At 35.4% G+C, this 26,138-nt stretch overlaps 1 protein-coding gene across 7 annotated transcripts in view; it reads right to left on the bottom strand.

The window, feature by feature from the left end:
• Nucleotides 1-22,930, bottom strand: part of LOC138691533 (zinc finger protein 182-like) — a 77,586-nt gene extending 54,656 nt beyond the window's left edge. For 5 of the 7 annotated variants that reach the window (XM_069813578.1, XM_069813619.1, XM_069813630.1 and 2 more), the window contains exon 1: nt 2,280-2,388. The gene's annotated coding sequence lies outside the window, so the exon portion shown is untranslated. Of the gene's footprint in view, nt 1-2,279; nt 2,389-22,508 lie in introns of those variants that run through there. The other 2 variants (XM_069813611.1, XM_069813603.1) reach the window with 2 other exon arrangements.
• Between the last annotated feature and the right edge of the window lie 3,208 nt (nt 22,931-26,138).

The following is a 26,138-nucleotide window of genomic DNA, read 5'->3' as shown; positions in this document are numbered from 1 at the left end:
GCCATTGTTTTGCCATCTCCTCTGAAAATTGTGATGGACGAAGTTGCAAAAATCATTAACTTCATCGCGGTCCCTAAATATGCTGCTTTTTTGTGTTTTGTGTCAGGAAATGGGATCAGGGCACACTATACTCCTCCTGCATAAGAAAATTGAAATTAGAACTTCTCGAAATGCTTTTAGAAACCCGGCTATCTCTGGGATGAGAGTTAATATGTTATTGTTATTTTCAACTGCATAATATATGTGTGAACTGGGCTTCTTGATGTTAACTGAAATTAGAACATTAAAGAGGGAGAGACTGAAATCCATCGATGAAGAAATTAGGCTTGCACTGTCAACGATTCTATCGCGGATCAGCCACCTGTGTGCAGCTAAGCTGGCCCAAGTATCACATTGAAAGTATGAGTAGAGTACTAATATTAAAGTAAATATTAGTAATAGAAATGTGTATTTTCTACAGTGAATTAAAGTTCATAAATTGGTAATAAATGCAAGAGTCGATTTTTGTTTTATAATAATGACAATAAAAAAAAAATAATAATAATAAATTTGATTACATTACGTAATTACATTAGGAGAGTCGTATCATATATTTTTGAGGGGCTTAACATTTTGGTATGCCGTGTTGAGTCTAGGCCTGTCTAGGGTGTGCCGTGAGTAGAAAAAGGTTGCGGAACACTGGGTTATACTACTCGTAGGTTGTGACATTGGTTAAATGCAACGGTACGGCCTAAAGCTACGGTTTGGCTACGGCGATCTTCGTCGACGATCATCGCTGGCGATCTTCACTGGGATTCTGTCCCGTTGATTTGAATGTGCATGGTTTCCTTACGGCGATGAACGTCAACGAACGTCGCTGGGTTCGATGAACATCGTCGGCGTTTGCCTTGGAGGCAAAAACCTGGCGATCATCGCCGAGAAACCAATTGTAAAATTACAGTAGGTTATGAATTAAATAATTTAATAACATGTGATTTATACATTATACATACCATAATGGCGGTAAAACAGAAATCTTTCTGCAATTTATTCACTAATGAGGACGATATATTAATTGATTAAACACAAATCCCTGCTCGACATGAGCCAAAAAGAAGAACCAACGTAAAGAATAACAAATCTATATTTTGCAACAACCAGAACTGTTAATACAATTGAGTAAAGTGATTCATAATTGAAGGATACATACACGATGCGGCAGATTAAAGCTACTGAAGCAAAAGTTAGAGTGTGAAATAGTAAGTGAAGTGGAATTCCGAGCAAAGGAGAGAAGTGCAAAACCTCCTTCTCACATTATTTTTTTTATTTGTAACATTATTTCCTAAATAAATGCTCCTAAATGAAAAAAATAACATTGTAAAAAGTAAAAATAAAGTTTTTATATAATTGGTTTTTACCTTAAAGTTATGCTTATCTTTCAGCTGGGCTTATTGGTTTGTGAATAAATTTTGTAATTTTACAACATCATTTTCAATTGAACTTAAAACAAAATGAAATTGTTCGGGAGAAAGTCTGAAATATTCCTTAAAATTGGTGGGTTCATTTTCAAAATGTCTTAATATCATTTAATTAAAAGACCCCTCTGTATATCTATTTATAAACATGACATTAACTACTTAAAAGATCCGTACTTGTTTTTCAAGGCAAAACTTATATTATAACATTATCATATTGTCGTCCACATATCAGCTGATCAGACATGGTCAACTATATAAAACAATAAACTATCCACCTACGAAGTTCGCCGGTAAAGAAACCACTCTCTGACGATGACCGCTGGCGATATCAATCGTCAGCGAAGTTCGTTCGACGAAGATCGTCGTAGCGAAACCGTAGCTTAAAGGAAGCCCGCCTACTTCAGACAGTACCTAATAAGCTATGAATTAAGTATGTGAGAATGGCTTTGTGATAACTCATATCTGCAATCTGAACGTATTACGAATCTCGGTTCATGATTTTATCATTAACTTATTTCACTTCTGTCTAAATTATCAACAACGACAACATCTCAATCAAGTATGCGAACTAATTTCCAGCGCGTAGGCTACATCAACACTAGGAGAACACGTATTAATTGGTACGATGGTTTTTTTTTTCTAAAGGAGGTGGTAAAATTCTACCCTTATGCTTACTCAGTATTTTTCTGATCTGGAATTTAGTACCTATAAGCCTAATATATTGTTTGAAAATGAAAGACATCAAGATGCATGCACACTTAAAATTACAGTCTACTACGTCACTTCACTGCAAAAAAAAAATGAAATTCAATGGTTACTTACATTATTGACGTAGTATCTACATAATATTTATCTATACAAAAAGCTCACGATTTTATATTGCTTCCTTCGTGTTTACACTATTGAACATGCACGGGCAAGTAAATATCCCACTTCCTGAATAGGCAGGTTGGAGATCCATGCAATTACAGGAATTTGTAATACTCAGCGTTGCCAATTCAGCGGTTTTCCCTCTAGATGTAGCGTTTTTTGGCGTTAGTTTAGCGGGTAAAATTTATGAAATTTGTATTGCTGATACAGGGATTTGGTGGGTATTTTTAGCACTCACAGCGGCAAAATCATATAATTTTACATTGACAATATAGCAATTTAGCGGTTACTGGACGGCTTCACAGCGGATTTTTAATAATCGGGTTGGCAACACTGGTAATACTTACTACAAACTCCCGCCCAACATTGTTGTTGCTGATTGCAAACAACAAGGATTTAATCTATTGTCCTCTAGGATTCCCAACATAATAGAATATTAATCTTCACCCGGCTAAACGTACCAAAATAATTAGGGGTTTTATCACAACAATGCGACATGCCGGTCGCTAAATTTGTAAGCCAGAATCAATGGGCATACTGATGGAAACAATAATTTAACGTCGAAGACGTTTGGACTGCAGAAAAACTGAATTCCAGACAAGAAAAATCCTAAGATAAACAAAAGGGAGGAGTTTTATTTCATCCCACATCATGGTACCAAAATATCATGCAAGTCTCTTAGGGTGCTATTCATAGACATTTCGCTAGCCCGCACTATGAGCGTGCTAAGCTAGCCCCGGCTATCGACTGATTACTTATACAGGATTCATATCAGTGGCGGCTCCTGCATATTTCTTAAGAGGAGGAAAGAAGTTAACAGCGCAAAATTACACCATCTTTAGAGAAACATGCTACAAATTAGCTTACATGCATACATGTAAGACCAGGTAGTGTTGGGGTTGGCCTTCCTCCCTTTTGTATAGCAATAATCTGTTTTTGTAAACTGAGTTTCCTAAATTGTCAAAAATATAATATATTTTCACTTCCATTCATTGTTGAATAATTGCACAAATTAACAATTACAAGGAAATTCACAACCTCACAGCATTTTTCACGCACACTAGAGCATCACACGTGTTGGAAGAGACCAGCTACTAACACGTAACCGGAACCGTTTTACGAAAATGAGAATGAGAAATAATCTGTTAGAAAAGCGAGAAAACTGCACCCAACCACGTGGTCTGTGTTTCCACATGTACATTTTACAAGTTCAGTATCACATGCTTTTGAAGAATGTCAGTTCTTGTAAAGTCATACTACCATTATTGTTCAAAGCTGCCGGTGGCCGATTAATTTTTTATGTTAAAAATAATGTAGTTTGCAGTACTTTCAATTTCAAATATATTTGTACAAAATTGACAACTTGGCTGTTGTCCTGTCTAGTAGACAATGAATGGAAGTGAATTTCAGGGGCCAAAAAGATCTGCGATACTAATGTAGAACTACTTCCTCTTTTAAAGAAACAAATATCTAAAGTCCTTCAATAACTGTCTATTCAAAATACAAAATATTACATAGGTTACATGAACATATTCTGACTAGAGCTTAAAATATGCCAGTGGTGGAGTGTACATGCTGCATTGTAAGAATTGCCCAAAAAACTATATTGGCCAAACCAAAAGGAATTTTAGGACTAGATATTCTGAACATAAAGCAGATTTTCGTCACAATCGTAATAAATCCAAATTCGCAACCCATTTGATTGAGAACAACCATGAACTTCAAAAAATGTCCGACGCTTTACAGATTTTAAAACCCATCAGTAATGGAACCTTTAATTTAGTTGCTGAAGAATTTTACATAGCTAAATCGCTTAATAATACTGTTTCATTAATTAATGAACAATTACCTAGTTCCGGTAACCCCTTATTTAAATAGCCAATGGAAACTCTTCTCACTGCGGCACGTACCCCCCTCCACTTATGTCATGACGTGTTTTTTCATACTGTGTTATTGCACCAGTCACTACTACGCTACCGACCAGGCAACATCACTTTCTTTTATTACGCCAAGACCAAAGACCTTGTAAGTAGTTTATCGTCACTTCATTTCTCTTTCTGGTTCTATACAGGTCCCTTCACTAAAATTTATTATTGATTTTTGCAGATTTTACAATGTGCTGCCACGTCGTGATGACTGATGCAAAACAATATTTTAATTTGTTATTCTTTTAACTGTCTGTGTCTCTATTTTAAGCTGCATATATATCTTGCAGACCTCAATTTTTTAAAACAAATTTTGATCTATAAGCTGCACACATGTCAAATACTTTTATGTATTAATTTTTGAGACCTCATGAAGGTTTTACTGTCACATATATATATTAGACTGTTCATATGTCAAATTTTACTTGTTTTTCTTACCATTGTATTTTTATATCTTCACGTCATGTACCTTAACACATTTCGACGTTACTTGTCCATCTATGTCTTTATATGAAAAGCTTAATATCACGCAAGTCTGACCTGAAGATGCTATTATAATAGCGAAAGCGCTAGTCAGAATATGTTCATGTAACCTATATAATATTTTGTATTTTGAATAGACAGTTATTGAAGGACTTTTGATATTTGTTTCTTTAAATTTGTTAACTTGTCGGACCAACATGCCTTTCAAATTACTTCCTCTTTGTTTCATATAAATCCAACTTCAACTTTCAGATATCCTCGAAAGTTTCGAACCATGAATAGTAGCTTTTATAGTGCAATGAATAATATATTTTGATCTATAATAAAAAAAAGTTTACATGATGTCTTTCGTAGCTTTGCGTTAAAACTGTTTTTGTTTTGTCTCCTCCTAGATGTGTTATAGTCTGGTTGAATGCAGCATCGTTAGATGGCAGCGGTAGCGAGCTTGCTGCACGACCAGTCGGTTTCTATTTCCCGTCCATGCGGTGATTCAGAGGAGGATCTCCTCCCTCTCCGTTCATTTACTTGCTTTAAAACTCTGCTTCTTTCTTTGGCCGCTAGCGCGCTGTTGTCTATGTGTATTAACTGCAGTAAAGGAGGAATGGATTGACATTCCTCCACACAATCAATCTCGCATTCTTCTCAGTTTTCTAGTAGCAAATGAGTGCGCGTCGTTAAAAACTCAATCAACCGAGGTTTTCTTATAGCTGTGAACTTAAAAATTATCGAATCTTCCTCGAATTTCAAAGCATATATTTAATTTGGTATTTACATTCAAAAGAAGAAAAATGTGAGGAGGACGTTCCTCCCTTCCCTCGCCCGAGGAACCGCCACTGATTCATATCATATCGCTAACACTGGCTTATGCGTACGGAAAACATTAATTCGCTGATCATCCACCGGAAGCCCGCACTAAGAATGTCTATGAATATGGCCCTATTGACTAGTGATGGATTGTAGGGACGTGAAGTTTATGCATTGGGTCTACTATTGCCACTTCGTATATACCTAACCACGTCCCCATACGTGTCTGATGTCATATGTTTCTGGACACTTAGCTGTGGTGTGGGAAGCGATGCATATTATGACCAATCACAGGCGTCTTTAAAGAGGACAAAAAATTAAGCTCAGCAACATTTGATACCTGCTGCAAAGGCATGTAATGCGCTTACACAATAGCGTCCCTTAGAGACATAGGTAGGCGTATTAGATAAAGACGGAAAGATTTAAACTTCGTAACATTGTAAAGTTGTAAACCACACTTCCTCAACCGTAATGTACACCACGTCTACTCATATATAGTTGAGGTCATTTTATCACATCAGATTGGGCGCAGTTAAATTCGAGGGTCGTCCCGAAATTATTATCTCCTTTTTTTTTTTTTTTTTTTTTTTTTTTTTTTTACCTATAACGTCAAAGCGAGATATTAGTGGCGTTGTAGCGAAGGTTAAATCTTCACGGTAATTTCCTGTTAGTGTTTGGTTGTCGTGCTACAGATAGTCGCAACAGAGCAGTGTACAAATATCACAGAGATGCAGTAGCGTAGGCTACGCAGAATTTCGTCAAGAGGGGTGGGGGGGGGGGATCGTTATCGATTTTTTTAACAATTTATATTATCGGTATTTTAAATTTTGTCTACTACTATTTTGTAGAAACTGCCTTCTGAAGAATGCACTGGAAGGAATGGTGAACGGGAGAAGAGTTCGGAGCAAAGAAAGATATCAGATGATAAACGACATTAAGATATATTTATCATATGAGGAGACAAAGAGGAAGGCAGAAAATAGGAAAGACTGGAGAATGCTGGATTTGCAGTGAAAGACCTGCCCTTGGGCACAACACAATGAATTAATTATTTTCTTTCGGTATATTTATTAATATTATACTATGTTCTAATAGAACATATTCATGAATATCGTTATAAAATTTAAAAAACTTAATGTTTTCATAGCCATCCAATTTTTAACAAAAATGTTAACTTCTCTTTAATCTTTTTTAATAAAAAATGCTTGTGTCATTATTACACTTACACAATAATTAGGCTATATATATATATATATATATATATATATATATATATATATATATATATATATATATATATATATAGTCAACAGTTATTTGTATATGATAGCTAAGACACTTAACATGAGTGGAAAATCCATAGAAACTTTTTAAGTAGGTTATTTTACGACGCTTTATCAACATCTTAGGTTATTTAGCGTCTGAATGAGATGAAGGTGGTAATGCCGGTGAAATGAGTCCGGGACCCAGCACCGAAAGTTACCCAGCATTTGCTCATATTGGGTTGAGGGAAAACCCCGGAAAAAAACCTCAACCAGGTAACTTGCCCCGACCGGGAATCGAACCCGGGCCACCTGCTTTCGCGGCCAGATGTGCTAACCATTACTTCATAGGTGTGGACTCCACGGAAGCAATCAAATGTAATGAAGTATATGTAATTTTATTTTAAAGTTTAAGGGAGGGAGGGTTCAAATCCGGTAACCCCTCCTTGCGAACGCCCCTGCAACAGACCTATAGCTCTTCTACTTGAAAGACTTTTGGCCGGTTTTTCCAAGTATTGTTAGAAAATTTAACGACTGTTAAACTCTAAACAGGTTGTTAATTAATAAAATTGTATGTTTTCAACACCAGTTTGGTTTAACAGATTGTTAACAGTTTGTTAATTTTAAATGTAGGATTTCGGGCAGTTAACTCGTTTAACAGTTAGTTAAATATGGTCGATGTCTCCACAGCTGTTCGAACAGAAGTTGCGAAATTAATATTTTGTCTCTCTCTGTCGGGAATGTTTAGCATATGACTGGTAATATAACATTTAAAAATACTTTGGAGTGTTTAAATACATCAGTGTTATTTTATTTCTTTCGTATTTCGTATCCATATTAGCAATGAGGAAATATAACCTTACTTTGTAATTATTATTCAGCACGTCACCTACAACTTTCATTTGTCAACTGTTTGTTTATGGAGCGTGGCCTACTATAACAGTTTGTCATTTTATGCAAGTTTCATGACTCACTCTATAATATAGAATTTAAAGATTAATTTTAGCCAATCGAAAATTGTCTTACAGGTGTAGAATCATTACCAACTGCTGTTGAGTAGTTAAAATAATGCTAAGAGACGTTATAGTTAAGTGCTGGTTATCTTAAACAAAATTATGTTGAACAAAATTTGTCCATTTAATGAAAAATACATTAATATATTAACAAAGCGTTAAAAATAAACAGACTGTTAATTTAACATTCGTTAAGCAAACTGGCCATTTATGTATCGCGTACCATCAGTAATTCACGGTTAGATACGAATTGTAATAATTGGAGTTCTGATTATAGCCTATGTCTGTATTGTATGCAGACGAAGAGGAATGTAATTTATTTATATTTGTTATTATATGAATCCATACACTGTCACCTAATATTCAATGGAATGCACTGAAAATAAATACCGAATGATGTTTTTGTAACTGTACGTACAACTGCTGCAGCGATGGTCAGGTAGCTAGCAGATAGCTACGGGGCAGTGGAGAACACTAGGGAACCCAGCTGCCTAGTACACTGCGTGAGCAGCAACATTATCTATACTGTTTTCGCTGTAAGAAAAATCCTAATGTAAACATAAGCACGTTGCTGTCATACCCGTGATTGGCTCCCAGTCGAAACACTCGCATGGCGCAGGAAAATATAGTTCGTATTTGGAAACCACAATCTTGTATTATTTGAAAATAAAAAATTGAATTATAGTTGTTAAATACGATGAAACATTTAACTTCACTCATATGTAAAACGCTATGTAAAAGAAAAGCTACTTTTTTATTTTGTTATGTACTATGAACGCGGATGAATACCAACAGTAATACCGAGGTAGTCTGTTCTTGTAACAAGCTGGCGTCACTTGAGCCCGTAGTAACAACTGTTGTTCACGTAAGCTAGTACTGAAGTATGGCTTCTGTATCCTCAACTGTCCATTGTGAAGACATAAGACTTAAAAATAATTTAATTGTAGTAATTATAAAGTAAATGTTTCCTAAACAATGAATGCATAGTAGTGAGGTTAGGCCTACTTGACGAGTAACGGGAAATGTTTAACATGAAACAGAATGTACAACAGTAGGCGTAGCACGTACTGAGAATCTATGGCGCCAAACAGCGGCCAGTGAAGCCTCAATTCAGTCACGTGCTATTGTTTACATTAGGATTTTTCTTACAGCGAAAAGATTATAGACAAGGATGCTGTCATCGCAGCTGTAACAAAGTGGCGTCCACACCTGTGGAGTAACGGTTAGCGCGTCTGGCCACGAAACCAGGTCGCCCGGGTTCGATTCCCGGTCGGGGCAAGTTACCTGATTGAGGTGTTCCCGGGGTTTATCCTCAACCCAATATGAGCAAATGCTGGGTAACTTTCGGTGCTGGATCCCGGACTCATTTCACCGGCATTATCACATTCATCTCATCCAGACGCTAAATAACCTAAAGCGTCGTAAAATAACCTACTTAATAAAAAACAAAGTGGCTTGCCTCTGCTGGTTCAGATTTTACGAGCGCGGCATGCACGCTCGTGTTCAACGTTGGCAAAAATACATGAAGAGTGGTGACGACTATGTGGAAAAATAATATGTAGCTAGCTGAAATCTTGCTCTATTTAACTGCATTATTATGCTCTCTGTATCTGTTGTAGTTTCCATGAAAATAAATAGGAGGCATTATTTTCGGAACGACCCTTGTATAGTCTAGGCTAAACGAATTATCGATTACTTTCTTTGTTTAATTTATAGTACATAATCTTCACATCCCTGGAACTTACGGTCTAGAAATTAATTCGCAATTCCACATGAGATAATTTAGATAGGCATGAAGTATGTCAACATCATGAACCAAGATTCATGATAAGTTCAGAATGCAGACATGGGTTACCACAAATCTATTCTTACAAAAGTAGGATACTACTGTAAAGCAGCGAAGCTAAGGTGTAAAGGCTGAAAGAATCTGCTCACTTTAGGCCTGTATCTTTTTATACAGCAGATTTTCTCGGCTTTTATATCAACATTTTTGTGATATAGACCCCACAAGATGATGATGGCCATTCATTTTCACCCCCAAACAGAATATAGGTATAATATTATAACCTAATTGTCTCAGAGCACCCTGTTAGCCAAGAATATTTCTTATACCATGACAACTGAAATTTTCTATTTTGTCTTCCCCCATAGGTTTTGTTTTTTTATTTCTTCTTTAGTTATTTTATATAGAGATGATTATTAGTTTAAAATGTAGCTTTATGTAGTACACATTTTGTTTCATACTTTCAACTTGAAAAATGTTTCTATTTTGATTCAAGTAATGATCCCAATGTTCTCTCAGTATATAAATTTTACACAAAATTAGTATGTAACACACACAAGCGTGCATGCACTTTTGATTAAACTAACACTCAACATGATATGTATTATCAATTTCTGTATATCACAACTGGTTGAATTGTTTATGCCTTAAATTTAATTAACTTGTTTTGTATTATACATATAGCTCAACTTATGAATGATCGTTTGCGTTTGTAAATTTAATAATCTGATTGGCTATGTATTGTATACTTTTAGTAGAGCCATCGATGTAGCTCAGTCGACAGACTCGCTGGGCTGCTGATCCGGAGCTGCGTTCGGGCTTGGGTTGGATCCCCCTTTGGACTTTGGTTTCTTCGGAGGTTTTCCCCAGCCGTGGGACTGAAGCCGGATGGTCTATGGCGAGTCCTTGGCATCAACCCCTTTGATTTGATTACCCCCTTTGATTTGATTACCTGGTTGGGTTTTTCCGAGGTTTCCCCCACCGAAAAGGCAAATGCCGGGTAATATTTTGGCGAATCCTCGGACCTCATCTCATCTCACTACATCTCGCCAAAATGTAAAAAAATGTAAAAAAAATTGTACAAAATTGTAAAAATTGTAGAAAATTACTAAATTGTAAAACTATAAAAATTTGTAAAAATTGTAATTGTAATATTGTAAAATGTTGACATGTTCCACATCTTAAAGCTTCATTGCTCATGTAAGATCTATGGAATAAAATGAATGAATGAATGAATGAATGAATGAATGAATGAACAATGCAGCGCATTCACATAATATCAACATAGCGCGGGATATTATATCGCGGTTGAGACCAGCCCCGCTTCCTGCTACTGAGACGTAGCGAATCGATATCCCCCTTCCTCGGCCTTCCTTCAAGCTTGCGAGTGCCGCTCCCTGTAAGTGAGGCTATGAGGGTTATGCCAGAAGCCTCTCGCAGAGGAATGACTGCCAACAGTGAATTTAATATATGGAAGGATCGGAGTGAAACTAAGTGTTACGATACATCGTTATTACAAAATTACACTGTTACTAGGTGTAATAACTCAAATTCTTTGGGTAGGCTAGGCCTCAAAAACCTCTTATAGCTTCGCCACTGCAGTAGGCCTACTGTCTCAAGTAGACGGGCTTCTGTTAGCCCGTACTGTTGCATTCCATGCGTCGCAACTTAGGTCTATACTATACCACTTCGCATGAAAACAATGCCGAGACTTGGCTCGCTCTTTAGTAACTCTCAGAGAAATCTCTCTTGCGTATTTCTTTACAATTTCGCTACATAAAAGTAGGATGTATTTACATGCTTGGCTTCTATACTAGAAAAAAAAACCTGCTATAAATAAAAAGGCGGAATATGACAGTGCCTACATTTAGGCGATATTAATGTTATGATTGGCTAATGATGACGTAGTAATTCTTGTTATAGATCGATTATTTAGTCCTGACAGCTCAGCGACGCGAAAGAGGGGAAGTAATAGGAGTAGTGGGGAGAGCTCCGGAGTAGAGATAAGAGCGAGCGGTCAGTAAAGAAATGCAATACAGTTTAACTGTACTGTAAACACACAGCTCTACCGCACACGTGACATACGATCGCTCTGCAGGCAAGCGACTAACCCTAAAACCCCTTGGCGTAACTTAATGGACTCGCCTGACCCAGGCGCACATTGCAGGCGACTGTCAGGACTAAATAATCGTACTGTAATCTACTGCATATTAAGCAATTAGAGAAAAGAATACGAGGTCCCACCAAAACGCCACCAACAATGTCCGGCCCAAACACTGACATTTCCATGTGGTATTTTTTTCTATAATGCACCGCATCATATAATGTAAGCAGAATTGTAGAAAAATGGCTGTAAAAAGGAAATAAAACGTTTTCGGATCAATGTTCATATAACATTTTTTATCCTCTATATCAGAGGAATATGCCCCTAAAATTTTGACAGACTACATTTTAGTTACATTCTGTATATTGAATACTTAATAACTAAAGTCCTGCGTTTAGTTACTTTGAATACAAGTTAGGTGTACTTCGATCATACTAGCTTCACGCTGCGGTACTGTGTGTTTACATCTATTCGTGTACCTGTGAATATAAGTCGGTGTACAACAGGAATAGTACTCATTTACAAAATACAACTTGAATTTAATAACGACGACGTATTTATTTAAAGGCAGCTTATATGCAATAAAAGATCATTTTTTACCACGGCTAGACAAAATTAAAAATTTTCAAGTGCCAGCCCCTTCATTTTCGGGAGCCAGCACATTTTGCCCACACATGCAATGAAAAAACCATTCGAGCTAAGATAAAGACACATTTACTGAAATACACTGGTGGCCATAATTCTGGAAACTTTTTGTTTTTGTTCTGAACTATTATAACATCCGTATTTATTCACAGATTTATACAATTTAAAATGTTACTCGTGACTGATTCGTTAATTATGGGGTTATAATAAAGGTATTATATTAAATCCTTAATATTTAACAATAAATAATCATTACTATGTGGGGAATTATGTTCTTGTCATTTAAGATCTAAATATTTATTTCAGATTTCATTATAATTTCTGATTATTTACTGAAATAAAAATTGGTCCATTGTTGATTTTAAGATTATTGTTGATCAGTAGGAACAATGTTGAGCAATTTTAGCATAAAATATGGACATTATGAGTGTGTTTCTATTATTAGTCTGACTTAAGATTTCGTTCGGTTAACACCTGATTATTTTACCACAAACTCTATTGATAATTTTATCACAATTGCTCCAAGAAAGGAATGGACACCTTCTAAAAGAAGTAGGGCAGTCACACTTTGAGAAGAAGGCTACACATTCAAGGAAATTGCAAGAAAACTTGATAATGGTGTCTGGCGTCCAGAAGGTATGGCAGAGGTACAAATCCACAAAGTCTTGTAAAAGAACATCTAGGACAGGTAGGAAACCTAAAGTAAGTCCAAGAGATGTGAGGCAGATTTGTGGATTAGCATTGAAAGATCGAAAGAAATCTTCTAAAGAGATACAGGAAGTTCTATACTGTAGTGGACTTGGTATTTCTGCGAGGACTGTTCGAAGGAAGTTATTTGACAATGGATTGAAAGCAAGAGCACCCAGAAAAAAACCATTTCTCAACAAAAGGCAACGAGAAAATCGTGTAAATGGATGCAAAAATCATCAATCATGGACCGATGAACTGGGCGATCGTGATATGGAGTGATAAAACAAGAATTTCTGTATTTGGAAGTGACAGAGTCAAATACGTTCGTCACCGAGATGGAGAAGCTTTGAATTCTGAGTGCCTCATCGCAATCATGAAACATCCTGTTGCTGTCATTATCTGGGGATGCATGTCCAAGAATGGAGTAGGAAGACTTCAGATTGTTCAAGGGAACTTCAATGCGGAAAAATACATTAAAGATATTCTGGAAGCGAAATTGATACCATCCAATTTCGACTTACACCCAAATTGTGATGACTTTGTATTTCAACAGGATGGTGCTCCATGCCATACTGCCAAGAGTTTATGCAATGATTTCAACAGAAAAACATCAAGGTGATAAAGTTGCCTGGGAATAGTCCTGACCTTAATCTAATTGAAAACTTGTGGTCAATGTTAAAAAGTTTGGTGTCTAAAAAATCCCACTAACAAAACTCAATTGATTGAAACCATTATCCACAGCTGGTTTCGGATCATCAGCAAGGAAGAACTGCAACGTCTAGTGGACTCAATGCCCCGCAGAATTGATGCTGTCATCAAAAATAAATGTTATCCCACAGAGTACTAACTTTTACAGAATGAATGAGAAAATAACACGAAAATTTTTCTAAGTTTTAATGTGTAAATATCAGTTTTCTCATACACATTATGCTATAAAGTTATGTATTTTCTTTAAAAATGGAATGGACAATGTTTGTTTGATGCTTTCAGTCACGAGTAACATTTTAAATTGTAATAATATGTGAATAAAAATAGATGTTATGATAATTCAGTACAAACACAAAAAGTTTCCAGAATTATGGCCACCAGTGTATATTAAACAATATTAAATATCTATGCAATGCAAACACACGCTCTCAGAGACGCTCTGTGCTCTCCACTGAAGCTATGTAGTGAAAAATCTGAAAATACATAACATTATGCAAATCTGGCTTTCAGGTAGTAGCTCCCTGTAAAGCAGGTTTGAATAATTTCAAGGAAAAATTGTTCCGCCCCGAAATTATTTAATACGTAACAAATGTAACAATATTAATATAACAAGGGAACGGTCAACACTGGAAGGTTGCGTAGGACCTTCAAATTTTGCACACTGATATGTACAGGGACATCATTTTATTTTTACTTCAATTTTTATTGTACCTAAGTTTTTTAATGTACTTCACTCCCACCCCTCTACTAGTGAACCTCCAATCGTCCCTCCACACAGAACCAAGGCCGCGCATGCAGTCAAAGTAAGCAGTACTGAGTGAGTATAGTACGTTCCAAAAATATGTTCGCGTTTTCCAGTGACGAAAGAGCTTTCAATATTGAATCATATTTTAGCACAGATACTGTCTCCGTTTGCCTACGTCGAATCCCGGTTTCCCCCACCCGCTTCTGTTCGCCCCTCTGTAAAGACTAGTGACTGGGCTGTCTTAGCTCTTTTCGCAAAACATTAATTTCTGTTAGGAATTGGACGTCTACGTAATAATACACAACTGTTTAAAATAACTTAAATAAAAGAGCCTCCTTGATTAATTGACTATCACGTGATTTCTCCCCTTTCTACGACCCTGCGACAAAACCACTTCGGAGCCACGCCGTAAAGTAAAGTACTTGCCTGCCGGTCTGAAGTTGCGCTCGGGCGAGGGTTCGATCCCAGCTTGGGCTGATTACATGGTTGGGTTTTTTTCCGAGGTTTTCCCCAACCGTAAGGTGAATGCCAGGTAATCTATGGCGAATCCTCGGCCTAATCTCGCAAAATACCATCTCTCTATCACCAATCTCATCGACGCTAAATAACCTCGTAGTTGATATAGCGTCGTTAAATAACCAACTAAAAAACATTTGGACGGATAGTAGATAGAATGTCTGGGTAATTTTATCTTTTCGGATCGGACAGAATTTACAGTACGTAAGGCAATCTTTTATAGAGTAGGTACAGAATTATTTCAAAATGAGTTACTAGTACGAAGGACGAAACTGGTAATTGGAATTAGGTACAATAGTCTATAGTGCAATAATATGCACAAAAGAACTGAAGCTTGTAACGAAATGAACGGCCGCCATTTTCAAAAATGTGTTTAAATATCCATATTATGATTATTTTTCAATTTAACTTCATTGTCTAAATTGTACGCTAATGTGCTGTAGACAGTATAATATGCACTGTGTAATAAATACGTCCGAATGGATAGCTCTGTTTGTGAGTAAAAACACTGATTGTTAATACAGTACTGTATTTTGATTAAACAAAAACCTAATGAAAATTATGAAACTCAAAATCGCGATATTTCTTAGTTTACGTAAATGGATGAACTACTTTTCTTCCCTCCTATACCTAGTAAAGTGATTTGTTTGTATTTTATGCCAGTGTCATCGAACTCCGGTCGTGGAAGGGGGTAACAAACGGTGTTTCCGGTTCCCAATCCGAAGGTACAGCCAGATTAATATTAGAAATGTTAGTAAAAATAAAATGATATCCCTGTATTATTAGTAAATGATGTGCCAAAAAAAAAAAGGTTCGGAAATAATATTCACGGTATGATTTTTACATCAGACTAATGATGATTATGTATTTAATTTCAATTTATAAGGGACTTGTAGTTCCTAATAATCAAAGCTCGGAACTTGGGGACTTGTGTCGTGTGCATGAGTAAGGTTAAGGTACAACGTACACAAAGCTCACGCTGCAAGTGCTCAGGGACAGTCGTGTGTACTAAGAAAGTGACCACAACTAATGACAGGAAGACGGACGAAGAAACTGTTATGTCGAAGCCAATAGAATTAAAGGTAAACGGTCTGTTTGAGGAAATAGAAAATACGTGTTATTTCGAATGGGTATTATAGAAGCTTGAAAATACATTTTGTTTTAAATTTAAGATACAGAATTTCGTGGAGAATTCGGAGGAGATACATTATTTTTTTCGAATGGAGAGTTTATATTTTGTAAGTTGTGCCACACACAAACTAGAGACTGGAAACGAAATTCATTGAAAGGCATTGCAGTCCCTCAAATTGTAGAAAAGTCTATCCATAGCCATGGATCGAAACGTAGAGGGGCTTGCCCTACTAGTGACACACTAATTGAAAACTATTTTAGAGAAAAATTTAGGATATACTTATCTTTCTCAGATACGAGATCAGCTAGCAACTGCTGAAAATCGAACAGAAAACAGTAACAGTGAAAACATTTAGTATTTTAAGTCTGCTACCGAAAAATCTTCGAATGTACGTAGTCATACACTGTAATAAAATGTACACAGCAGAACAGTAAATTTTATATATTTCTCATGTTTATTTTTATTACATATGCTATGAAATTACGTGTTTCAACCTACCATAATATTATCAATATGTTGTTGCAGCCTGAAACCACTTTTGTAGCAGACCTGACAGTACCTCCGTGCTGGAAGCGTGAGTTTGTTGACATTGAAGTCCGGTCGCTTAGCCACATTCAAAGACACAAGTCCCCAAGTTCCGAGCTTTGCTAATAGTTGTTTATTTCCGAAGTGTTTTGAATCTATTTAATGGTTAATACTACGAGTAATTATCATACTGTTCCAATGTCTATAGTCTGTTTATGTATTTATTTGTTGTATTTTTATTTGTATTAATTAACAAATTGTGATTTTTCATCAAGTGAAGTACACGAACTTCCCCAATGATGTCTAGCGTACAATAAACCCGCCACTGTTCTAGTTAACACACCTGTCGCTACCCACATCTTCAACCCCCCCCCCCCACCCGAGGTCATGAGCTTATGCAAGTAGAGTCTTGCAAGCGATTCGGCGCAGACGATCCTTTTGGCCGCCCATACGTTATGTTATCACGAGAACCAATCACATCACAATGAATATATAGTAGCTTTGGGATGTGAAACGGGTTCAATTTTTTACGTATTTAAGTTATATTAACCTTGAACCTAGCTGCTGATATTTTCTATACATCTTCTTTCATTAAGTCAGTGGATGTATAGAATATCTTCTACTGATAAATCAAAATGTTCGCTCCTCGCGTCCTCGTTGCTCCGATATGAACACTTGACTCTTTGATAATACCAAAGCGTCGCTAGGTAGCGTCTTTTGTCGTTGCTCCAACGTGTACGTGCCCAAATGGACGAAAGAAACACATCTGCCGTAGATCGTCCACCAACCTCTCCATTTGACGATACATAAACACAATCATAGGCCTATTCAAATGGTCACTAACACTGCGTCGATCTTTCCTGTTTATGTATTTTTTTTCTAACCCTCACCATTTACGCCTAACAACCGTAAATAAACGAACTCTGTAACACAGAAAATTTACTGCACTCAAACAAACTCATAAAAAGTAACAAAATTCATCGTATCGTAGACTAGGCCCACACTATCATTAAACAGAACAAAATAAGATTACAACTACACATTTCCAGAGACATTTCAGGAAGTAGGCCTATCATTTGTATACGAGATTTAATAATTACATTTCAGAGAGTGTTATTTGAATTTCCGTTTAGTAAATTTTATTTCAGAAAACATCAATTGCACTAAATTTAGTCAATAATAACTGTATATCAGAAAGCGTAAATTTTATATCAGTTTAGTCAACTGTAAACCAGAATGCGTGAATTAAATTTCAGAAATAGTAATTTATATAGTGCATACATTTTATCTTTCCGCGTTCGCATTTATGAAACCGCGCCGTACACTGCAGTGTCCGCTCTACATCCACAAGAGTGGAAAGATGAAATGAATGCAATATATTTTCGAAACTCATTATACCCTATTTTAGAAAATAAATGTAGTTCAGATAATTTCATTATGCAATTTTAAGAGACGCCAAGTCAAGTAGGAACAAAATGTTGCATTTTTTAATTGTTATATTATGAGGTTGCAATCGCACGGTACAGAATAAGCCATCCCTTACGGGTTTTATTCTTTCTCTCGTTGCCATTTATATTGTTGATAGTTTGCATCGTGAAATACAGCTTCAAAGTAATTGTGCAGTATGTCGTGTAGATGCTATAAAAAAATGTAACAAGACTGTATCCATAGAGACAACATTTTCACGAACACGTATCGCTTTTCTCTTCGTTAAAGGGGAATCCAGCGAATAGGGATTACAAAGAATGGACACTGAGCTAATTTTCCTGTGTTTTGTTTCTCTGTGCGCCGGCATTTAGTTCCACTTTCAAGCGCTAGAGGTTAGTGTAATCGAGCATACGCTAAGATAATAATTGAGAATAGAGTTGAGACACAGGATCCAAACATCGCCTACCTTATTGCATAATCCAGTAACGCTTTGCTTCAAATAAATTCAAGTTAACACTTCTTCCTTATTTCTCAGTGACAAACTAGTAGTAATAATAATTTTTTATATTTCAGATATAATACATTATATTATAAAATAATATAATATGTTATAAAATTATGTATCAAATTCGTTTAATATTTGTATATAATATAATATAGGAATATGGTTTTACTTCTCATAAGAGTTTTCTTTTTCCATTTTCACTGCTATCAAATCATTACATATTTTTATTTATTTTTATTTTTTATTGGGTTATTTTACGACGCTGTATCAACATCTAGGTTATTTAGCGTCTGAATGATATGAAGGTGATAATGCCGGTGAAATGAGTCCGGGGTCCAGCACCGAAAGTTACCCAGCATTTGCTCGTATTGGGTTGAGGGAAAACCCCGGAAAAAACCTCAACCAGATAACTTGCCCCGACCGGGATTCGAACCCGGGCCACCTGGTTTCGCAGCCAGACGCGCTTACCGTTACTCCACAGGTGTGGACCATATTTTAATTGTTGTTGGGGACGTCTCAACTCTCATTATAAAGAAACTCTACAGTCTAGACATTACAGTTAATGACGGATTTATTATTTTATGGATCCAATTTATTTTATTTGAGTACATAATGTATCTAGATGTATTAATTATGTCTTATATTTCCGCTGTGTCGACTGCTAGCTGGTGTGATGTCAGCGCCAACTCTAGGGAGAAAGCAGAATCTCACGCTCTAGCTGGTTTGAAGGCCATTGAAATCAGTCCGGCTACATCAAAGGTATCGACGCGAAGTGTCCATTCTTTATAATCCCTATTCGCTGGGGAAGCTGTTGACGAAGCAAGCTGCCCGTTTTTTAGAACAGCTATTATTATCAGAGAAGCAGTAAGCAGGAAAACAATAATTCAAATTACAAATTTTTGTCCAAAAAATCAGTCTCCAAAAAACTGTACAATTTTCGGGATTCAATTAGATCGATATCACGATATGTTTAACATTGTACAGATCTTGAAAACTAGAGAATTGTGGGCTTATAGTATTTGAAACGAAATTCACTTTTTCTGAAATATATATAAGTCATGCTTTCTAAAATTTAATTATCTAATTTTAAACACAAATTGATGCGATCTGAAGTTTAAGTAACATCGAACCCTGGAACTTTTGATAGAAAACTGTAGACACATAAATTTAATACTTTGAATTAGTAGAATCGGATGGAATTTATAGATTTGATTATAGTTTGAATATCTTACATTCTCGCGAAGTGTAAAATTAATATTATTGCTCTTCTTCATCGAACTCTAAATCTTTTGACAGAAAATTATGTAGACATGAATTTAACACTTTCTGAAATAACTAGCACAATCGATTGGAATTTATAGATTTTATTAACGTTTCCACAGTGAAATACAAATGACACTTTCTGAAATTAATTAGCCTAATTTGAAATACGAATTACGCTTTCTGGAATTAAAATTACAAATTCTGAAATACATAAAATTGTGTAGGCTCGTGAATTAAACACTTTCTGAAAGAATTAGTTGAATAGGATGGAATTTATAGATCTTATTATAGTTTGAATGTCTTACACTCTTGCGAAATGTAGAATTAATATTTCTGTACTTCATCGAACCCTGGAACTTTTGATAGAAAGCTGTGTATACACACGAATTTAATACTTTCTGAGAGAATTAGCACAATCAGTTGGAATTTGTAGATTTTATCAACGTTTCCACAGTGAAATACAAATGACACTTTCTGAAATTTAATTGACTAATTTTAAATACATATTACGCTTTCTGGAATTAAAATGACCAATTCTGAAATACATCCGGGAAAAATATCGAGACTCATGAATTAAACATTTTCTGAAAGAATTAATAGAATCGGATGGAATTTATAGATTTGATTATAGTTTGAATGTCTTATACTCTCGCGAAATGTAGAATTAATATTTCTGTTCTTCATCGAACCCTGGAACTTTTGATAGAAAGCTGTGTATACACACGAATGTAGTACTTTCTGAGAGAATTAGCACAATCGGTTGGAATTTGTAGATTTTATCAACGTTTCCACTGTGAAATACAAATGACACTTTCTGAAATTTAATTGACTAATTTTAAATACATATTACGCTTTCTGGAATTAAAATGACCAATTCTGAAATACATACGGGAAAAATATCGAGACTCATGAATTAAACACTTTCTGAAAGAATTAATAAGAATCGGATGGAATTTATAGATTTGATTATAGTTTGAATGTCTTATACTCTCGCGAAATGTAGAATTAATATTTCTGTTCTTCATCGAACCCTGGAACTTTTGATAGAAAGCTGTGTATACACACGAATTTAGTACTTTCTGAGGGAATTAGCACAATCGGTTGGAATTTGTAGATTTTATTAACGTTTCCACAGTGAAATACAAATGACACTTTCTGAAATTTAATTGACTAATTTTAAATACATATTACGCTTTCTGGAATTAAAATGACCAATTCTGAAATACATCCGGGAAAAATATCGAGACTCATGAATTAAACACTTTCTCAAAGAATTAATAGAATCGGATGGAATTTATAGATTTGATTACAGTTTGAATGTCTTATACTCTCGCGAAATGTAGAATTAATATTTCTGTTCTTCATCGAACCCTGGAACTTTTGATAGAAAGCTGTGTATACACACGAATTTAGTACTTTCTGAGAGAATTAGCACAATCGGTTGGAATTTGTAGATTTTATTAACGTTTCCACAGTGAAATACAAATGACACTTTCTGAAATTTAATTGACTAATTTTAAATACATATTACGCTTTCTGGAATTAAAATGACCAATTCTGAAATACATCCGGGAAAAATATCGAGACTCATGAATTAAACACTTTCTCAAAGAATTAATAGAATCGGATGGAATTTATAGATTTGATTACAGTTTGAATGTCTTATACTCTCGCGAAATGTAAAATTAATATTTCTGTTCTTCATCGAACCCTGGAACTTTTGATAGAAAGCTGTGTATACACACGAATTTAGTACTTTCTGAGAGAATTAGCACAATCGGTTGGAATTTGTAGATTTTATTAACGTTTCCACAGTGAAATACAAATGACACTTTCTGAAATTTAATTGACTAATTTTAAATACATATTACGCTTTCTGGAATTAAAATGACCAATTCTGAAATACATCCGGGAAAAATATCGAGACTCATGAATTAAACACTTTCTGAAAGAATTAATAGAATCGGATGGAATTTATAGATTTGATTACAGTTTGAATGTCTTATACTCTCGCGAAATGTAGAATTAATATTTCTGTTCTTCATCGAACCCTGAAACTTTTGATAAAAAACTGTGTATACACACGAATTTAATACTTTCTGAGAGAATTAGCACAATCGGTTGGAATTTGTAGATTTTATTGTTTCCACAGTGAAATACAAATGACACTTTCTGAAATTTAATTAACTAATTGTAAATGCATATTACGCTTCGTGGAATTAAAATGACCAATTCTGAAATATATCCGGGAAAAGTACAGTATAACATAAATAACGCCACTGTACCACAAATCCTTACAATACAGTAATATGGTTTCCCCCCCCCCACCAATACTAGATCCCCACAACTGAGCGAGACATTCCAAGAAATAACTAGTTATGGTATGAGAAACCACAATGTCTACTGTAATATTCGGAAAATGTATTTATTTATAATACAGAAAATGTAAATTTTTATAGGGCTAGGAAATCTCATCTTTATACAGCATTAAATTTACGCTAACAACTCAAATAAATTTTAATTATAGGCCTATCGAAAAGCTAAGGTTTTGCGTAATTTAGTATTAGTTTTTAACATTTACTATAAGAAACGTTAAGTCTATTAAAAATACAAATTATGTTTTGCTTTTCCATTTTTAAATGCACCTTACCTGCAAAACGAGTTGTGCACAGCTAGACGTTCTCCGTCCCAGCGGACTGCAAAGGTCTACCCATCCGACTCCCACGAGAAAGAAACACGGACTGAACGATCGCTGATGACGTCAGTTCTCTAGACAAAAAATTCAGACAGCGATCTTCGCTTGTTTTCTTGCCACGCACGTCTCTACCAATCACAATTCTGAAGAAACCAATACCAACGTTTCACTTTGATTTCATTTACATTTCTTAGATACAACACAAACATTTAAGACATTACACAGCATTCACTCACACATATGAAAGGATTAAGGGAAGGATCGTCGTCCATGGCCGGACTTTCAAGAGGTACAATCCCCGCATTTGCCTGGAAATAATTGAGGAAACCATGAAAAACCTGTTAGGATTGCCGGTCCCTGAGATCGAACCCCGGACCTCCCGAATGCAAGGCCAGCCCTCTACCACGCCGCTAGCCCGCTCGGTAACAACCAGTTTAATAATAATAATAATAATAATAATAATAATAATAATAATATAATAATAATAATTATTATTATATTAATAATAATACTTATGGCTTTTAAGGAACCCGGAGGTTCATTGCCGCCCTTACATAAATCCGCCATCGGTTCATATTCTGAGCAAGATTAATCCAGTCTCGTGACATTCCAAGTATCAAATCTCATAAGTAATAATAATAATAATATAATAATAATAATAATAATTATTATTATTATTATTATATTAATAATAATACTTATGGCTTTTAAGGAACCCGGAGGTTCATTGCCGCCCTTACATAAATCCGCCATCGGTTCATATTCTGAGCAAGATTAATCCAGTCTCGTGACATTCCAAGTATCAAATCTCATAAGAAATAATAATAATAATAATAATAATAATAATAACAATAATAATAATAATAATATAATAATAATAATTATTATTATTATTATATTAATAGTAATACTTATGGCTTTTAAGGAACCCGGAGGTTCATTGCCGCCCTTACATAAATCCGCCATCGGTTCATATTCTGAGCAAGATTAATCCAGTCTCGTGACATTCCAAGTACCAAATCTCATAAGCAATAATAATAATAATATAATAGTAATTATTATTATTATATTAATAATAATACTTATGGCTTTTAAGGAACCCGGAGGATCATTGCCGCCCTTACATAAATCCGCCATCGGTTCATATTCTGAGCAAGATTAATCCAGTCTCGTGACATTCCAAGTATCAAATCTCATAAGCAATAATAATAATATAATAATAATTATTATTATATTAATAATAATACTTATGGCTTTTAAGGAACCCGGAGGATCATTGCCGCCCGTACATAAATCCGCCATCGGTTCATATTCTGAGCAAGATTAATCCAGTCTCGTGACATTCCAAGTACCAAATCTCATAAGTAATAATAATAATAATAATAATAACAATAATAATAATAATAGATTATTATCCCTATTTAATATGTTAATTTTATATTCTCTTTGTTTTGTGTCGTAATAATATTTGACGTTGCAATTGTTATTTCATAAATTCGGTGCTTTCAGATATATTTTTAAAAACCTACATGTTACAATTTACAATATACGGTTTGTTCTTTATTTATTAAACAGAGATATAACTACATAATATTTAGTTTAATAAATACGATTCGTGTTGACGGTTTTTATTAACAGATAAACCGAATACTGATATAATTTTGATAGTTTTAAAATAACATCTTATTTTTAGGAAATATAAAAACTTACTGTTTTATTATCATAATGTACAATAAAATTATGAAAAACGAACGTTTTCGCCTTACGGCATCTTCAGGTTTTTAAATAGGGCTAAATGTATAATATTTAAATATGCTTATTATACAAAACAATGATTGTAATAGGCCTATGAAGATATTTAAAACCGCATTTAAAATAATTATTACAAATATCTAAAATTCTGATATAAGTAAAGTTATATGTGTAATAAACATGCAACTTCCAAATTAAATTAAACTTATTAAAATCTACACTGCTTTAAAACATAATTGAATCGTACTTTTTAGAAAGGAACTAAGTCAAAATATTCTATTTTTCAGGAGAGCAAAAGAACTTACTTTCACGAATAAATACCAGTGCACCAGTGCCGTAATATAAACATCAACTCGATGTTTGAGATACAGGCAAAGGTTTGTTTAAGTTCTTTCCTTTGTTTATCTTTGCGTCTTGGAAGTATTAATCATTTCATCAGAAGAAATAAAAATGACAAATTTTGACTTAGTTCCTTTCTAAAAAGTGCGATTCAATTACAACAATCAAATTTAAACATAAATGAATATCGCTACAGATCGCTTAACTGGTACACTCAAGTTAACACGCTGTTACACGAAGAATTGACATCCAACGTCATAACACGCACCAACTAGGGTCAAATTGGTCTACGTTTAGCAGGCTCATAAAACATTACGTAGACATATTACGATGAAAATCACGAAGCAAACTATTAACAATATAAATAAAATGTTTTCTATAGCAACAAGAGAGAGAGAGAGAGAAATAACCCGTAAGGGATAGCTTATTCTGTAGAGCTGAGACGAGATGTTATGGCACCAACCTGCGCGAAGTTTTAAATTGCCGGCCAGCAGGGTACAGGAGTGGGGGTTGTTTGGGTTACGGTTCTCAAGCTCAGAGCGGCAGGCATATCCGTTTCATCTCTTTCCAAAAACATTCGTCTTACCTTAGTATCACCACTTTCCTTTCCTACTCAAGAGTCCGAAGGTACCTAATGGAATTACGCCCTCTATTCCATCTTTGCATTCTTATTCTCCGTCCAAATCAGACGACTGATCTGTGCTGGAATCAGATGTCCCTAAGTTTATGGAAATGTTCTTCAAAATACTGTCCATCACGTGCTCAATTTCAATGTAATTATTCTCTACTTTCTTCACATAATCATACACTGATATCCATTTTTGGAAGAAGCGATTGCAGAGTCGGCCTCTGCTTATGCGTAGCGTAGAAATTATAAATGAGTCTTCTTATGACTTCCTCGTCAAAACTGTCTACAGCTGCAACAATTTTCTTCTTCGGCTGTGATTTTTCCGGACTGGAGAAAGATCTGCTGTTCCTGCCTCAATATTTTCCCCTTCTTTCCTGATTCTTGCCAAGGTTCGCTTTGAAATACCAGTGGCAGCCAGTACTCTTGTACATATGCTTTTCAATGGAATTGGTATTCCGTTTACAGCTTCTTCTGACATGAATTTCCATACATTGTATGCTATTTCATGTCCTTGACTATGAACTACTCTATAATTTCACACCTTAGACAATGCCATAATGAGGGCGGTCAGAAGGATAATGTTTTCAGTATTAGCAATAGCGGCAGTAGCAGAACAATCTGAACACTCGGAATGCTAGTAACCAACTAACCCAACACCCCTCCAGTTTAGTGTGAGGGCGAGTCCAAGCAAACGAACTAAAACGCGTCCCTCGCGCCGGTGCCATAACTACTCGTCCGGGCTCTAACGAGGGTTACCGTGCGATTGCAACCTCATAACCAGGCTTAGAGACTTTAGACCCGATAGATGAAAACAGAGCGATTTCAAGTTGGATAGCTGGACGGTAGTGGGTGGGGGCAGTGAGGGT

This window comes from Periplaneta americana, chromosome 2 (assembly GCF_040183065.1).
Source record: "Periplaneta americana isolate PAMFEO1 chromosome 2, P.americana_PAMFEO1_priV1, whole genome shotgun sequence".
In the NCBI taxonomy this organism is placed as follows: domain Eukaryota; kingdom Metazoa; phylum Arthropoda; class Insecta; order Blattodea; family Blattidae; genus Periplaneta; species Periplaneta americana.
This window is presented reverse-complemented; position numbering and strand designations above follow the sequence as displayed.